This window comes from Gallus gallus, chromosome 6 (assembly GCF_016699485.2).
Source record: "Gallus gallus isolate bGalGal1 chromosome 6, bGalGal1.mat.broiler.GRCg7b, whole genome shotgun sequence".
Classification (NCBI taxonomy): Eukaryota; Metazoa; Chordata; class Aves; order Galliformes; family Phasianidae; genus Gallus; species Gallus gallus.
In genome coordinates, this window is record NC_052537.1 from 9,168,944 (window position 1) to 9,182,932 (window position 13,989).

The following is a 13,989-nucleotide window of genomic DNA, read 5'->3' on the forward strand; positions in this document are numbered from 1 at the left end:
TTCTTTTTTTAATCACAAATGCAATTTTATGCAAGTAGACTTGCATAGGAAAGTCTAGGAAATTAAAGTGAATATTTATGTCCATATAAACTTCTTAATGGCAACATTCTTGCTGTGTGCACAGCAGCTGAAGAGGGTGGATTAAATTATTTTGGCCAGATCCTGTTAATATTGTTTTCATTGGCAACGTTCCCACTGACTTAATGGGAGCTGGATTAGATCCTGACTTGAATAAAGTACAATTCTCAGATGCATATATAACATAATCACTGATATTTCATATACTCTAGTTTTCACATCTGTTTGCCCTTACTGTGTTTTACTAATACTCTGAAAGCACTAATCAGGCAAACTACATACAAGAGATTTAAGGTGTGCAGTCTCGTGTTTCCTGAATTTGGGAAAAATGCATGTGTTTTACTCATACTTGGATTCAGAAACCACAGCCTGAATGGTATCCAGCCTCCCGAGTACTGAGCTTCAAATCTTGGTATGCTTAGTTCCTCCCCGTGCAGGCTTTGCAATGCATATGAATAGCATTTATTTAAAAGGCTAGGGAATTACAGTGCATTTGGCAGTCAGCAAATGCAGTTGGTATGAAGCTCCCTCTCTCTATTTACAATTTCCATCATTCAGAAATATTTAAAAGATCCTGGTTAAGCTAGGAAGCTCCTATGCTTCATTCCTTCCATCTGGAATGATGATCTAGGTACAGAAGAGAACACAAAGACAAAGTTGACGTCCTAGCCTCCACAAGTTTTAAGAGGGCATGTAAATATAAAAAGGACGCTGCTTCGTCAAAGGCATTACAATAGAAGTAGTAAATCTCCCGACAGCTCCCTAGGCAGTGCGCTTCGATGGCTGGAGTTCTTCAGGCAGATACTACACCAAGCTTCCTGTCAGCAGGGACACAACACTGACCGTCACAGCAGCACTTCCAGGTCTGACACTGACCTGGCACATACATCTGAATTTGCTGTTCTCAGCAAACCACTTGTAAACATTGCTAAGTGTGTGCGCTGTAACATCTGCATTACCAGACATTAAGTCTGATGCCTAACTCTCTGACCTCAGATGTACACAAAGCCCTCTGAGGGCTGGACAAAGGCTTGCAGCCCTCCAAGTACTCAAAGAGAACGGAGGCTCAGTGAGAATAATGTTCAAGCTGTCCTTTAAGACATCTTGTTCTTAGAAAAAAACACAGCCTGAAATTGTGAGCCTATGAGGTTCCCAGTAAGACCAGCGCTAATGGGAATTAGCGAGGGTGGACTTAAATGCTCTGAATCAGCCTCTGGTTTTGCAAATCCAGAGGGAAGTGGGCTTTCTAAACAAGTACTCCAACCTTGCGGAGCTCTATCTGTGGTTACTGCAGGCCCATCTTTGTTGCAGTTTGGGAAAGACTGTTACTCCAAATTGACAGTATAATTTCCTATGCAGAGGCTGTTTCTCAGTATGACTCATCTATGTATTGTATTCCAAGATGTAAGTATGAATCATAGGTAGCTGATGGAAGAATACAAATGAATCTATTCAATTTTTTATTATCATTATTTTTCAAAGCAGAGTAACTCTTTTTTTCTTCCTGACTGTGGATCTTACTGAAAATAAATTGAATCAAATCCAACTGAGAAATCTTTACATTATAGAAAGCCACAGGGTTTTTGTTACTGTTGTTTTGCTAGGGGGTGTGAACACGAGGGATGCTGTTGGTTGAGTTGAATATTTGTTACTTTGCAGTAAGCTTACAGCTGAAGCTTATGGCAAGTGTTATTAACAGCAATATAATTAAGATTTGTTGCTGTTCTAAATATATTAAAAGCATAAAAGTAAGAGGATACTCATAGCTGTGAAAAGAGAACACACGCTCACATAAAGGACACAGGACATGGCAGGAAAGATTAAACTAACTCATCAGCTTCTCTCCTGGACTATGCCACTTTTCCAACAGAACTGGAAGATGTGCAATTCTGAAAATTGCATGTATCTGTGATTGAAGTGGCTTGGTATCCAAATCCACTTAGTCTCTGCTCTGTCATTTGGCCTTAAACCACGACACTTGCATCAATTACACAAATTAGTACTGTTCTGAACTTTAAGGAGTGCAGAACCAAACCTGTGGGTCTAATGAAAGCTGACAGATTAACAACAGCAGATACAGAAACAAAGACCTCCTAATTTGCTCTGTTGGAATTTAACTACAGATTTATCTTGTCTCTGAGATTTTGACCATTACAGATAATCCAAATTAAAGTGTATGGGTTTCTTGATAATTTTTTCCTGCATACTACTGCAGGTTTTTTTGTTTTTTGTTTTTTTTTAAGACTACAGAATTGATTCAGGAAAAAAAAAAAAAAGAGAGACTATTATGCCAGGCATAATGACCAAAACTGAAAATACCTTTTCCTGGAGCCCCTGAGGCAACAGGACTTTTATTCCCTTGATAAATTAAACTGACAATGTCAGCTCAATATTTGTCCGTAAGGAGATTAGCTTGTATTTAACTATATTTTGGAATTTAGTAAATGTCTTCCTGTCCAAACTTCTGCTTTCTTCAAGGGCTACTGCTAGGTCTGATCCCTCACAAGTAGAGGTAGTTTAGAGGGTAACTGTCTAAGTAAGAAAACATAAGAATGCAATGTTAGATCTAATGTTTACTTCATGCTTTCTGAGACATTAAGTCCTGAAGTGAAAATATAAAATATAAACTTCACAAATCTGAAGGTCTATAATTATGAACAACACCTTCCAGCTGACAAATAAACTTCACTTTTAAGGGAATCTTCCACAGAGAGGAATGAAAACAAACAAAGGGGCAAAAATTGTTCTGTCTTCATTGGTAGAAAACACGGAGGGGCTTTGATAAGTACTTACAATGACTGCACTGTTGACTTGGCATACACATCAAAAGACTGACTGACTTGATTCATGTTTCTGTGCAATACAAACAATGACACAGGAGCCGGATCTGAGCAGCATCCAGTAATTGAAGGTAGCACAAACAGATCCTAAAGAATAAGCAGTGCACAGTTCCATCGTTAATAAACAGAAGAGTCAGCATGGCATACACATTACTATTTCATGTTATACTTCAGCTATGTATTTAATTTTAAAATGTCCTTTTTGCCTTTGGGTCAGGAAATTTAGAGGCTAACTGGTACAGTTACTGCGGAAGATATCACAAAGCTCTGATTTCTTGTAGCTGGTAGGGCATTTCTGCAGCAACCAGTATCATTTTACATAGATGATCTGCCTTCTGTTGCTGCAGAAGTGAAGATGCGCTTGCAAATGAATGCATGTTGACCCGGTATATTTCAAGGCAACAGAACTGAAACATGTCTAGCTGCAGTAGCTCCCTGTAGTCATTTCACTCTGGGGAGTACTGTTCTAAATAACACAGTACCAGCAGTTCTGCTTTTAAATACAATACTCTTTTCACTGATGCTGCAGCAAATGAACAGAAAATTACTAGCATCACAGCAAATTATGGTAGGTCAGTATGTAATGCTTTCATTTTCCAGATGTCTGAATTCAAATAATCTCCTCTAAAGATGTTCATATGTATTTCAAATTAATAATGCATTTTCTTGTTACATCTTACTAAACTCTATACCAGTAAATCATTCATACTGAAGTCAGAGGCAATGCAGATTTAAAAACAAAAAAATTGAGTCTCAGTATTTTGTGGGGAGAGGTTCCATAGAAGGATAAGCTAACAGTTTGTAATGCAAGATTCTTTATTTGTTCACTTAAGTCTGATTAGTTCTGCTTTCATCTCCAACATGCTCAATCTTAAACTGATTAGGTAAACCACTGTACTCAGATACTTGGGGAAGGTGAAGAGAAAAGCAATTCTTTCTTGAAAGAGAAGATATGTGTGAAGTTAAATGCTCTATATGTAGCACTGATTAGAAATACAAAATTTCAACTTTCCTGAAGTTCAACATATCTTAAAGTGGGCATTAAAGCCATTTTTAATGTGAAAGGAGACAGAAATCAAAGGCTTTTAAATCTTCCATGTATGCTGTCTTTTCACCACAAAGGTACAAGTTTTAACTAAAGGTTCTTAAGTGTCATGAAAAAGTTTCCCCTGACTGGAAAATGCAGTCCAGGGCTGCATTTAAAGAGAAGAAATTCCATTGTTTGAATGGCAGCTAGCTTACATCACCACCACCATTTGAAGCAAAAATAAGTTAGTTTAAAAATTTCTATTGAAATTAAAATTTTGTCCAGGGGCTTTCTGTTCCTTTAGCAAGTCCTATGCTCATTTTCACTGAAAATTAGTTTAAACAAGTCCCTGATTTGAGTGCTCCCGCATTTAAATCTGTGAAGAACTCATTCAGATAAGCGCAGCCAGGAAAGCAAAGCAATAATCACATCTGGAGGCAAACAAAGCGTAAATCACCGTGCTGGCAACCAGCCAAGACGGTAGGGGACAAGCATAAAAATAATACCGAAATAGCAGTACAATATTCTAACCACATGCTGTTAACAAGACAAAACAAGGTCGAACATTATTTCTGTTGTCACAGATCGTTGCTTATTAGTAGGAAAGAAGAGTGGAGACTTACAAGCAGAGAGTCAAATTCAGTTGTGGAATGACAGGGAACAAGTCCTTTTAGAGACAACAGGAAAATAGCGCTTCTTTACATCAAAACCATGCTTAACCCAGGTACTCCCATTGGGGAAGATTACGTATTCAAAAGTTGGTATTTCTAGTGAGTGCTTTATTATATTCCTGATTTAAAATACAACCACGCAAATTCAGAGCAAATCAGGTTGGAATGGTAGAGGGCACTTGGAATGCTGCACACACCGGTGACAGTTTAGTTTGTCATCAAAAAGGAAACATAACTACATGAGATGAATGTTAAAACCCTTCATTATGTAAAGATTTACACGATGCATAAAATTACTACCAAGTAATGTTCAAATCTGAGCAAGGTACTTCAGTCCAGCTCAAGCATCCATTAGTTTAGACAATGCCAAGAAACAAAAGGATAGTTTTTGCTAGAAGTAAGTTTTAAGGAGTTAAGACTTTTATATACTGATCAGATCATCACACAGGTGAATTCCCCTATGATAACCTTGCAATCGGCAGTATCAAATGCAAACTATCATCATTCCCTCCACTCTAGAAAAAAAGCCCCAGCAAATTACAACAAATTTCACTGAAGGTGATAATGATTAAGGTAAGAGTTTAGAGAAGCAGAAAAGGCATATTTACAGACAGCATGAAACGCCAAAAACAAGTGCCAGGCCTCCGGATACCACAAAACAGATTAAAAATCAATAAGCATAAATGGATCCAAACTGGGAGGAAATTAATTTTTGCCATTGTCTCACCATCTAGGTCCTCAGAATGACTTAGATGATGCTAGTTTAATGGAATGGATCTTTCACTAAGGGGTTCATGGACACTTTTTCTTAACATGTCCAATAATTTGTCTGCAAATTATTCTGTCTGTAAAGCAAGGAAGCACTACTATGCTGTAGCCTCCAGTTTGGTGACCCTTTTGAGCTCAAAGCCACATTCTGTGAATAATAGCACAAAATCAAGAAGTGAATAGATCCTCCTTTGCTGATATTGGATGTGCTGATATTGGAGGGCAAACAGTCTCTGTAAAGCTGGTCCCTATGCTATAAATCCCATAAAACTAGTTTCTGCGCAGGAAACCACAGTACAACATGCTTGGGAGGAGGTCTGAGAGGAAGAAACAAGTCAGAAACGCAGGGAAAAAAAAGCTTAAGAAGTCTGATGAAACAGGATGAAAGCCCAGTTGATGAGACACACTACTTATGTTCCTGTCAGCCTGAAGAAATTAGCTCAAGCACAAAGTGTGTATGGTGGGCAAAGGAAGCTTGCAGTTAGCTGCCTGATGAGAAAGGGACGCAGAGCATTCATCCTTTCTTCTGTTAGCCAATTGCTAGCAGTGGTGTGACATGTTTAATCTTCTGTTTTCTCCGAGAGCAGATAAAACTGAATGGAATTATCTTCAGTCCTGCTATCCTGCCCTGGTGGGGCAGCACTAAAAGGATACTGTCACTGTTTTGGGGAGCCAACCTTCTGCACTTCTGCTGGAGCATTAGTCTCTCTAGTGTCCTTAAGTTTCTCCATCAAGTATCAGAGAAGACACTGAATATGTTGCTGTGAAGTTGCTTCTGGGTCTCTGTGTTCCTGATCTCAGTTTTACCAATGCAAGGCAGCTGTTTTAAGCAGACAATGCAAATTCCTCTCAAAATACCAGCCTTTTTGAAACACTTTTCCTGCCCTCTCTCTGGATGGCATCAGAGCACTGTAACCTCATTCTTTCCTATGTCACATAGTAATTAAATAGTATTAAAACATGTACATTACCAACAGCCTCTTAAAAAAATATTTCAGAAATCCATTTTAACTTTCAATTCATCTGTCCCTTCCTAGTTTTGTAATATCCCCCTTTTCCTACCACAGCTTTATGAATCTGCTCAGACTCACTTCTAATCTGTTGCCTTGCAGCCAGTGTTGATCCATGGTGTATAGGATAGAGCAGGCATACCTACCCTGTGACCCAGCACAGCTCACACGGCAGCCCACTCCCTGCCCTGGGCCATCATGGCAGCAGCTCTGCCCTGCTACGTGGCCCGGCCCAGCCCCAGGCGTACAACCATCACCCAGCACCAGCCAAACATGGGTGCGCTATGAACCCATCTGGGCTGAAACCAGGGCATGGGACACAGTGCAGTGCTGGCTCAAGTTACGGCAAAGAAGGTTATTTTGATACATAGGCTAAACACAGTCCTATGAACAGCAAAAGATTTACAGCTGTGCTTTCTGTTTTGATAAAGGGATGTGAGAATAGATTTCAAGATTGCAAATAAATAAGTAAATATCAATTTTCTGGTTTACCTGTGACTCTATTTTCAGTCTACATAAATACAATAGTTGCGAGTTTTCAAATGGAGTGTATGGAGTTGCAATCCAAAATGTGATCGTGTCCCTTTACGAAACTTTAATAAGCCCTCCTGCACTGAAGGGCTGTAACGACAAATGGAGCTTAAATTTATGAACTAAACAAATACCATGGACAAAATAAATGGATGACCAATAGACTGTGGAAGTAATATGTGGGTGTATATATATATATATATAAACAAAAAACAAACAAACAAACAAAAAACAACAGGATAGGTGATGGTAATTAGTTAGAATGCATAGAACTTGTGGGACCTGAACGTGACCCAAGGAGATCCATGACCCGAGGAAATGGCCACAAGTTGTACCAGAGGAGATTTAGATTAGACATAAGGAAAAACTTTTTCTCTCAGAGAGTGGTCAGGCTCTGGAATGGCCTGCCCAGGGAGGTGGTGGAGTTGCCGTCCCTGGCAGTGTTCAAGAGGTGTCTGGATGAGGAGCTATGAGATATGGTTTAGTGGTTTGTGGTACAATGGTAATGGGAGGACGGTTGAACTAGATGATCTTGTAGGTCCTTTCCAAGCTTGTGATTCTATGATTTTATGATTCTGTAATGAAAATGGTATGGAATAAGGGGCTGATAATGTCTTAGTTTCAGCTGAGACTGAATTGTTCTCTTCCATGTTTGGTATGATGCTATGCTTCAGTTCTAGGAGAAAAAACAATGCTGATAATACACCAGTGTTTATAGTTGCTACTAAGCAGTGTTGTACGGAGACAAGGCCATTCTCAGTGAAGGTCCCAAGGAGCTGGGAGGGAACAGAATTAGGACAGCTGGCTTAAACTGGCCAAAGGGATATTCCATACCATATGACATCATGTAGATGGAGTTTTGAAGGGGGTGGGAGCTCAGCTTTCTCTCTTCTGCTGCTTGGAGAGCTAGCTGGGCATTGGTTGGGAGATGATAAGCAATTGCTTGTGCATCACTTGTTATATACATTCATATATACATATATGAATATATATATAGTTATAAGTCTTATCCTTTTCATTTTCTCTGTCTTTGTAAATAGTTGTTATCTCTACCCACAAGTTCTACATTTTTTTCCTCATTCTCTCCCCCATCCCACCGGAAAGAGGGAAGTGAGTGAAAGACTGCGTGGTGCTCAGCCACCTGCTGGTTTAAACCAAACATCTGGTTTAAGAGGACCCACCTCCCATCAGCAGGAACTGCTGCTTAAGAGCCCTCAAGAAGATGAGGAGTATTGCAGGCTCAAATCACTATCCTTCTGCCTCCATCATGCCCAAAAGTATCCCTGAGAATAGATAAGCACAAATTTTCTCTCATCAAGGTGATTTACAACAGAAGGAATCCATACCTACCCACTTCTCAGTTTTCTATGTCTATAATAGCCCTATGGGTATTTCACCCAGAGCAATAATCGGACAGTGCTGCCAATATTTGAGTATGTACATCAATCACAAAAAACAAACAAACCAAGGTTACAAGCTCAGCTACATGTGACAATAATGCCAAGCAGAAGTTTGTCATATCCCATCTTTTTGCTTTCAATACCTGATTCTGATCTTCTGCCAGTTTTACTCTAGCACAACTAGTTTGGCATCAGCAGAGGTAATACTGATCTGCAGCAGCAGGCAATCAGAATAAGACTCTTATTTTTCCTTGGCAATATGTCCCCAGGGAAAGCTTGTCCATCTCCAGCAGCTGTTGCTTTTTTACATCTGTCTAACTTTCCTTTTTTATGTCCATTTTTCAAGTGTTTTTTTTTTTTTAATGTCAATCAGCGTGAGATAATATCATTCAGTTTTCCCTCTTGCAATCAAGTTTCAGCAATCACAGCCAGATGTTGTTTTCATTACAACCCCAACCCCTTTTCAATAAAGTTTCAGTGTTTAACTATCAAAAGCACTCTTTTCGTTCCTTTCAGTTTCCAGATCTTAATGCTTTCATAGTCTATTTCATCCTGACAACCTGTCCATCCATAAACATGACATGTTTGATCACCCCTGAAAGTTTGCCTTTGTGTCCTTCTCACTTTTTTTAACTCTTCCTTTTCCATAGTGTACTTTATCCTCAAATGAGGTCAAAATACTACATTGCATTTCTCTACCTAAAGATATTTAGAGTTTGCTAGACACTAGGTGATTTTATGTTATAAAATACAGACAATTCTGCATCTAAGGAAATGTTTCTATAAGGGATGCAAAATAAAATATCCTAAAAACAAAACCACAGCTTTACACTGTACTTTGTTCAGGGGCATTGTACACTGTGCAGGGATATAATCTTATCATGGAGAGAAAGAAAGAGTACAAGTTCAAACTCCTCTCTGCAGAACAGGGGGTTTCAGACGTATATCTAAGATTCAATGAAATCAAGTAAGCCTAGGGCAGGCATGAGTAACAGCTAGGCAGAATAAAATGTGTCTGAATGACTGCATGAACTATGTAATCGTTTCTGTCCTGAGTACAGTCCAAGTTTAAACTCACCAGTTCTAAAGCAAAGAAGAGGCCAAGGCCAAATCTTTATTACTGTGTATTTGCCAACTCATAGCAGCTGAGCAGTGACTACATTTTCCTGAAGGAGCTGCCTGGCTCTTAGAAATGCAAGCTAGTGTAATATGTGTCAGATATAAGAAAAAGGTTTCAGAGCAAATTCTGAATTCAATTAGATTACAAGATTAATTCCTAAATGGTGCTATATATGAGCAGATCTTTCTCATATTATGTTTCCTCTTCACAGAATACAGAGGTTCTTATTTAGGCTCCAATCTTGCAACTCAATACACACGGCAGTTATATCCAGGATAGGCACCCACTTCCAATGAATTAACAGTACAGGCTCCATCCACATAGATAAGATTGCAGTAAAACTTATTCTGAAGTAAATTTATATTCTTTCAAAATAAACTTGAAAAGGATTGAGATTTAAACTGTAATCAGTACTAGGTTTATTCTGTGGTGTTTTGAAGAATCTGGCATATGAAATCAATAGGAAATGTGACAATGAAGGCATTTGTCATCATGCACCTCATCATTACCTGCATTGTGCCAACTGCTGAAAGGAACGCAGTGTGCCTACTCTAAACAAAGAGTACGCTATTATAGGCTTACATGGTTTGTATCAAAGATTCCTCCTAAACTTTTACTGGAGAAAGAAAACTCATGTTAAATTAAAATACAAATCACGAGCACATCAGTGAACATGTCTGAATAGTTAAGTAAATTACTCAACTCTCCTTTTCAAATTTCTATTTCAATTTCAACTTCTGCGGTTTCATTCCTAAGAGCAATGACATTTAACAGGACTTTTTAGATCACTTCTATAATGCAGTGTCCTAATTATAGTAAACTGTCTATGTACTTCACCAGCAGCTTGATGAAATTGAAGGGAGCTTATAAGCAGGAGGGGGATCGACTTTTTACATGGTATGATAGTGATAGGACAAGGGGGAATTGATTTAAACTAAAAGAGGGGAAATTTAGATTAGACATTAGGACATAATTCTTTACTTAGAGGGTGGTGAGGTACTGGCACAGGCTGCCCAGAGAATGTGTGGATACCCCATCTCTGGAGAAATTCAAGGCCACATCAGATGTAGACTTGGGCAGCCTGATCTGGTGGGTGGCAACCTGCCTGCCCATAGCAGGGGATTAGAACTGGATGATTTTTAAGGACCCTTCCAACCTAAGCCATTCTACGATTCTATGAAATTGATGTGATTTTTCTTTTTGTTAACAAAGGTAGAAAAAAAATTAAAGCTATAGTTACACAGCTTGGGAAACAGAGTTGCATTACACTTAGGATCTCTGATAAAGAGAAAATAAAACATTGAAGGGAGTCCTAAAGAAACAGAATATTGGATGTTAGCATGACTGAAACATATATAGTCCTATAGATTCAGGTATATATTAATGTATTTTAGGCACATCAGTTAAAAAAAAAAAAAAAAGCCTAATTACAGTTACTTGGTGCTGAGTACTCATATTTTTATACAGAAATGACATAATACAAAAATGCAGTCTGTGTGGTCAAATGCTCTCAGCCCACAGGTCATAATGAGAAGAAAGCTCTAGCTGTCATCCACCTCTTGTGGTGAACTGTACCTGAAAGTTGTTGGCCAAATCCGTTGCTTGGAAAGATTAAAAATGCTCAGTAGCCATTTGAATAGGATGCAGAACACATCCTACTTGCACCATCTCATTTCTGCAGGTCTGTCCTTGGGTGCAAAATCTATATCAGCATTAGGGTAAGAGCAACTGGGACATGTACCAGCTCCCACCTGGAACCAAGACACTGTGTTCCCTGGTGCTTGTAACAGTTTGCTGAACAGACAGGGTAAACTTTCTGGCATGGATGGCAACTAAGGTAATGAGGTGGATTAATAGGTGCTAGAAGAAGAAAACTGGCTAGCTGATGCTGCTGGGAGGTAAGAAGGAACACAGTCTATATCCCTTTTGCCTTAGCTCCCATTTATCTATCTAAAATTAACAGTAAACTTGGTTAAACTGGCATACCTCCAGCTTCAAGACAAGTTTCAAGGGCCCACTGTTTTACAGCCCTATTTGCCTGTACTGTCACAAGGCTGCAAGTTCACTGCTTAAAGTAGCAGTGATGAGTTTTACATTCCATGTATCTGCTGGCCTCCCATAGCCTTCCCCACTGTATAGCGAGAACTGAGAGGAAAGGAAAATCACAGCTCCATCAGGGACAAGAGGAAGGATTGCGTTCTTGCCTGCCTCTGAGCTAGCTGTGGGTCAGGCCCTTAAATTTCCCCTCTCTTCACCTTCCTCACCTCTTCAGCAAGGCTGAAAACCTTCTCATTTCCCAGTGCTTTTGTGGAAATTTATGCTTATGAAGCATTCTTCACAGCAGCCAAGATGACCACATGTTAGATAAGTGGCTTTCTGTGAGGAAGTTTTTTAAATCATGGAGTCCAAACAACTACTAAGCTTGGAATAAAGAAATGGGATAAGTTGTCCACTATATCATTTATTTGACTGCTACAATAAGGAAAAGAATAATAAAGGAACACTCAATTAACATATCTGGTAAATATGTATTACTGAGTTATCTGCATAAACATTTTTCACTCCACTATTTGTTTTCCCTCTCAAGGTCCAAGCTTGAACACGTTTCTCAAGCATAACCTCCTCTACAGGTTAATCATGTGTTGCTGGGGATTTTAGGCCATGAGACCCACAATCATATGAATAAGGAAGAAAAGTATGGCACATGAATAACTTTCCAAGATAAGGAATAAAGCAAATCTTACATTCCATTTCAGCCAATACACTACTATCTATCTAAGGAAGACAAGGTCAAGATTGGTATTTAGAAACAATATTATTCTTAAATGCTGAAAGATGATCCTAAGGTGTACATGAAAGAAGTTACAAGAGATGTTTTCCTCTCCCTCTCATTTCTCCATTATCATGTTATTTGGATTGATTAGTGATCATGGTATTTGGATTCACTCATGAAACCAAAGATGTCCAGAATTGTCACAAGTTTTCACAAAGTCTCTGAGGTACTTTTCTTTCTGATGACATTAAAGATGCAACCAGAAAACTCCTATTGGTCAAACGTCTGAGGAGGCTCAGTAGGGTAAATTATCCCAGCTAAATGCAGAAACATTTGGTTCTGGCCCTATGAATCTAATGTTGGGTTGTTTTGTTTTGTTCTGTTTTTGCTAAATTGCTCCCCTACTGGACACTAGCCATTGCAACTGCAGACAAAATGAAATCTAGTTTTTTTTCAGTTCTGCTTTCTGTTGTTTGAGTGTGGCAAATGAACTGCCTGCTGAAAGCTGCCTAGAGACAAAAAATTGCTGTTATGGAGCAGTCCACACCATAGAGGTGGGATGCAGAACTTGACCAAGGCAACATCAGTGCATTGGCACTGGAATCCAGGCTGAGCCTCCACTGCTTACTCAACAACAGCACTCTTGCTTCCCCTGCTTCTTTCTCTTGCAAGGACACTGTACTAAGTAATTCTATAAGTAGAAATCTGAAAGGGGCTTTGTCTTCTCCGTCCGACGCAGAAGCAAAAGTGTAAGGAGAGGCAGCAGTGATTCAGGTACCATACAGTTTTTCAGGATGAAAACTGTTGGAGACCAGTGCTATACTTTCTCTGGAGCTCTATTCCTTTTGCTATTGAGAGAAGATAAATATGAGCTCATTTCCCAGCGAAGCACACAAAATATAAAATAAATATTACCATATATGGAAAGGATTTCATTTCCTGTAACAGCATCCAAACACCCTTACCAATGTTTACTTCACTACACCAACTCAATTTTATTCTTGGGTAATGGAGTCAGATCATCAATTTTACAGGGATATTCTCTCAATGAGCTGTCAAATATATGCAAAGATATTTCAGTTGGTGTTACTGAGCTATTTGCTGGCCTGTGTAAGCCGCAGTGCATGAAACACAGGCTTAGGATAACTATCTCAGCATGGTGCTCCCTGCTCAAATGTAGGATACATTGAGCTGAAAAGTGTTATAGCATTTGCTTAAATATCACATTTCATCATAGAATATCTCAAGTTGGAAGAGACCCATAAGGATTATCAAGTCTACCTCCTGGCTCCACACAAGACCACCCAAAAATCAGACCATATGACTCAGTTGTCCAGACGCTTCTTGAACTCCAGCAGCTTGGTGCCATGACCACTGTACCAGGGAGCCTGTTCCAGTGCCTGAACACCCTCTGGTGAAGAACTTTTTCCTGATATCCAACCTGACCTTACCCTGTCTCAGCTTCATGCCACCTTCTCGGGTCCTGTCACTGTCACTACAGAGCTCAGCGCTGCCCCTCCGCCCCTTGTGGGAGCTGCAGCTGCCATGAGGCCTCCCCTCAGCCTACTCTCCTCTGTGATGAGTACACCTAGGGACTCAGGCAATACTCATACATCTTCCCCTCTAGACCCTTCACCATCTTTGTAGCCCTCCCGTGAACAATCACTAATAGTTTTACTTCTTTTTTGTAATGTGGCACTCAAAACTGCACTCAGTTCTCAAGGTGAAGCTGCACAAATGCAGAGCAAACCGGGACAACCCTTTCCCTTGC

The 13,989-nt window shown here is 39.5% G+C and overlaps 1 protein-coding gene across 1 annotated transcript in view; it reads right to left on the minus strand.

The window, feature by feature from the left end:
• The window catches only part of CABCOCO1 (ciliary associated calcium binding coiled-coil 1), a 220,722-nt gene that overhangs the window by 67,724 nt on the left and 139,009 nt on the right, over nucleotides 1–13,989 (minus strand). The window contains exon 5 of the mRNA XM_046943256.1: nucleotides 2,872–3,005. The gene's annotated coding sequence lies outside the window, so the exon portion shown is untranslated. The remainder of the gene's footprint in view (nucleotides 1–2,871; nucleotides 3,006–13,989) is intronic.